General features: G+C 49.9%; 1 long non-coding RNA gene across 1 annotated transcript; it reads left to right on the forward strand.

Moving 5' to 3' along the window:
- Positions 1 to 693: 693 nt before the first annotated feature.
- On the forward strand, positions 694 to 4,406 carry LOC134762084 (uncharacterized). Its single transcript, XR_010141637.1, has 3 exons — positions 694 to 1,223; positions 1,911 to 2,611; positions 3,261 to 4,406. It is a non-coding gene; the product is annotated as an uncharacterized LOC134762084 (long non-coding RNA).
- Positions 4,407 to 4,654: the final 248 nt, after the last annotated feature.

The raw sequence follows: 4,654 nt of genomic DNA on the forward strand, positions 1-4,654 counted from the left end.
TAAGGACCAAGAAAGACTCACCATGCTGTTGCCCCAAATGGTCACTTTCAAACCCACCAGTGTCCTCCAAAAAAGCTGCTTATATTTTTAAATACCAGGGTCAAATGTTTTAACAATAAATTCTTATCCCACAGTGAATAATTTGCTTTAGTTTCTGTGGGATTAGTCATCATGGAAAGCTAGAGCTTTCCTTGCCTGTACTAACTGTCACTTCTGATGCACTAAGGACAGGATTAGGTACAGCAAGATGACATTTATATACAACAATTTTTCTGCTAATAAAATACCCTACAGATTCTTATGCAGCTCCAGCTTCACATGTCAGAGACTGAAAATAGCTCTAATCCTGACTCTACCTCCACCCCCAGAATGAGAAGAGCATCTTTTTAACCCCCATTTAACAGTAGAGGAAGCCGAAGCTCAGAGATGGCAGCAGGGAGCTCCCCGACTCCCATGGCCACCCGAACAGGGACTGAAACCCAGGTCTACCCTCAGGGAGGTGATAGGCACCCTCCCACCCTCCTCCCTCTTTCCTTTGAAGGATCAGTTCCAGATCTTGCCCTGGGTTGAAGCAAGAGATGGTTACCAAAAAAAAAAAAAAAAAAAAAAAAGAGTAAGATGAGGCCTCATCATTCCCAGAACACTTAGCTTACATTTTCAGGTGTTAGAAGCCCCGGAGCCTCACAGCGGACCACGCCCACTGCCAGGAGCTGCAGTGATTCCCCTTTTGTGGTCAGGGAGGCCGTGGAGCCCTGGGTGCCCCTGTGACTTCCCAGGCTGCAGGTGGGATTGGGCCAGGCACTGCGCACGCAGCACTGCGAGCCGCTGGCCCAGGCCAGGCTCCAGAGATGGGAGCTCCGCGGGTTCACAGTCATCTGTGACAGCAGAGCTGAGGGGAGGACGCAGACCCTGGCCTGACCTTGGGCTACCTCTCAGGGTTAGGCCACTGCCTCTGCTGCAGACGCAGGCGGCGCCCAAAGCCTGGGCGTCCCTCCGCTGCAGTGAAAGGGAAAAGAAAATGGGGCTGCGGTAATGCCTGGAGCCAAAATCTCAGGGAGAAGCCCAGCTCCCGACACCTACCCTCTTAAAGTGCAGTTGGATTGAATGAGGCTAAAGGAAGTAACAGGAACCTCGGCCTGGAGGAGGGAACACGTGCCATGAGCCTCAGAGGGTGGCAGAGGAGGTCTGCAGGGGCAAGAACCTCAGACAGAGCCGAGGCACAGGTGAGCAGTGCCCGGCACAGCAGCCTGGTAGATGGGATTGGGGAGGACAGCGGGGAGAGCAGAGAGGGGTCCGTCTGGGTTCACACCCCAACACCCACCAGGTGCCCCTGGGAACCAATCAGGCCCCCAGCCTAATCCCAGTTTCCCCAGGCCACTGCTGGAACAAAAGGCCTCACTGCAGACAGTGGGCCCTTTCTGCAGATGCCCGCTCGGGGCTGGGCACAATCGCTGATTCATAAGCCAGGCAGGGCCCACAATACCCAGGGGCTGTGTCCAAGAAGGACACGGACGGGAAATCCGAGAGGCCAGCGTCTTTGGTGGGGAAAGGCTGCCTCCTGGTGGTCTACAGGGGCAGTGCGCATGACCAGGGCTCCCAGACTTCAGGCAAGGATGATGGAGGAGAGACAGGGCTTAGAAGTCATCCCACCGTATGGACGGGGAAACTGAGGCCCAGAGACGTGCAGAGACTCGGCTCGGATTCTTTTCTTCAATATGAGATAGGATTTGAAGGGGGAAAGTGAAGGAGTTATTTCACCTGATGTATTAAGTGCGGAATGAGGTAAGTCGGATTTAGAGGGGAAAGCGAAGAAGGAGTTATTTCACTCAAGGTGCGGAGTGAGGAAAATGAAGGAACACGGGGTAGCCAGGCAGTGGGTGCTGAGTTGGCTGACACTGGCTTCCTTCCAGAGCCCAGGGACGCATCCTTCCGAACCTCGCATTCAGTGACGTCACCTTGGTAGTTTGAAATCGGCCGTGATGGAAGTATTTATACCATGGACATCAGCAAATGCAACCGGGACCTCCTGCTACCCTGGAGAGCCGGGTTTAAGACATTTGCCAGCGCACCACTGCCCAGGGACCAGTCTCAGCTCCAGAGCTGTGGGTTGTTGGTAAAGGATGTGATTTCATTGAGCCTCAGTTTCTGTATCTGTAAAGCAGGAATCCATCACTTGTGAAATATCCTGTGCAGGCACAATCTTAGGTGTGGAGGATACAATACAACATAAGTAAGATAAAAGTATCCAGCTGTGTGGAGCTCGTATTTTGGTGGAGAGACAGAAAATAAACAAGGGAACTATAATGTTATGTCATGTCATAATACATGCAATGATGACAAAGCCAGGTGAAAAGGCAATGATGGTCATTAAGTTCAAGATGGGGAGGGGTTGGGGTGAGGGCTGGCCTGTCTGAGGAGGGGCATTTGCAGTGCTGGAGCAAGCCATGGAGGACAGGAATTGCTCCAGTCAGAGGGAACAGCAAGGACAAGGGCCCCAAGACCACATGTGCTAGAGGCTCCATGCATAGAAAAAGCCAGCCATCCCCAGTGCTGTAACTGAGTGGCCAGTGGTGGGAGATGAGGTCACAGATGTGGAGGGGGCATACGTGGGGTGAGCATTTCAGTCTCAAAGTATGGACAGCCCCGGGGGGTTTTGCAGAACAAAGGGATAAGATCTGATTTGCCATTTAAAATAATCCTTCTGAGTTCCTGGGGAGTAAAAGACTGGAGAGGAGGGTGTGAGGTGGGGCTGGGAGCCCAGGGAGCTAGGTTGGGGCCCCTCTGCTAAGTGAAAAGGGGAGAACAGTGCCTTGTGGTCTCCCGGCATTTAAAGTGGAGGCTTTAAGACACATGGGTGCCTCACATCTTCAGGCATTCCAGAAGCTGCTTCCTCCCACTCCTGATTGTACAATAACCTTTTCCCTCTGTGGGGTATCATTCTGTGTGCATTCATCCTCATCTGGGTCATGTCCCTCACTTACTTGGTGACAACCTGGGGCTTAGAGATACTGTGGAGCCTGCTCAGGGGATACAGCCAGTGAGCAGGCACTCAGTCTCTCAGGTTCCAGGCCAGTGGGGTGTGGTCTTGGGGGGTCTGGCTGGTCACAGTCCCTAATCAGCACCCAGCTCTGGGCTTCCTTTCCATACCTCCCATGCCTCTCTCCATGCAACTCTTTCCCCAGCTACTGAGACCTTCTGGGCCCTTTCTCTCATCACCTCTCCCTGCCTAGGACCCTTCCAACTTCCTCAATTTCCAACAGGAGTGAAGAATCAGGAGACTTCCTCCTGGGGGATGCCTTTACCTGCATGAGTGTGCCTCAGGCTGCTCTACCTGGATCCATTAACTCCTGAACCATAAACCACAAATTCCTCAGGGCAGGAGTCATGTTCATCTCTGTGGACTTGAGGATCTGGCCCCAAGTAGGGGCTTGCACATGTTGTTAGCGATAATGACAGCTGGGTTTATGATGTAGGTACTGTGTCAGGCAAGGTGCTGAGTGCTTTACCTGTGGTGTCTTATTTGATCTTCACAAGCACCCTGAGAAGAAGTTAAGGTTAATATCCTTCTTCAGCACTGGGTACATTATTTGTGGAAGACAATGCAAGATAAAAATGTGGAGCCCCTTGTTAAAGATTGTTAAGCATTATTAACAAATTATTTAAAATTTATTAAGAATTTCAACAGCAGAGCATTCAAGCAAGCATGGGTCCATCTAAGTATGACTGTGCAGGTTGAATGCCTATGAAGTAAACTCTGTCCCCATTTTACAGATGAAGAAACTGAGGCTTAAAGAGGTTAAGTAATGTCCCTGGGGGTCATGCAACTAGGAAACAGCAAAGTTGAGATCTGTGTTCTTTATTACAATCTTTGTAATAGTTAATTTTATGCATCAACTTGACTGGATCACAGTGTGCCCAGATATTTGATCAAACATTATTCTGAGTGTTTCCGTGACAACGTTTTGGGATACAATCAACATTAATTTCATTGGTTGAAGACCCGAATAGAACAAAGAGTTCAGTTCTCTCGAGTTAGAGAATTCCTCCTGTCTGACTACTTCAGAATAGGGACATTGGCTTTTTCCTGCCTCTACACTACAACTACACCATCGGCTCTCCTGGTTCTCAAGCCTTCAGTCATGGACAGGAACCACACTATTGGCTCTCCTGGGTCTTCAGCTTGCCAACTCAATGCAGATCTTTGCGTTTGTCAGCCTTATAACCATGTGAGCCAATTCCCTAAAATAAATGTCCTCATTTAAATGTATTTCCTTTGCTGTTTCTCTAGAGAACTCTAATACAACCCCATACAAAACTACACCACACTAGAAGAATTGGGTTAAATTGAATTACAAAGAAAAGAAGATTAAACTCATATGCTCATAATTTGGGACTTTCATGTTTGTAATTATCTGCTAAATTCCCTCAATGGCCCATCTCATAGAAGAGCAGAACTCCATGGCTCCTAAGACTCTATGTGCCCCTCAGTCTGTTGCCACCAGACCTCTTCTCTTGCAACTCTCATGCTCACTGACGCATTCCAGCCATGCTGGCCTCCTTGATACTCCTCAACAGGCCAGGCCGGTCCTGCCTCGGGGCCTTTGCATGTGCTATGCCTCTGCTTGGACTGCTCTTTTCCCACATGTTCACATGG

This window comes from Pongo abelii, chromosome 8 (assembly GCF_028885655.2).
Source record: "Pongo abelii isolate AG06213 chromosome 8, NHGRI_mPonAbe1-v2.0_pri, whole genome shotgun sequence".
Classification (NCBI taxonomy): domain Eukaryota; kingdom Metazoa; phylum Chordata; class Mammalia; order Primates; family Hominidae; genus Pongo; species Pongo abelii.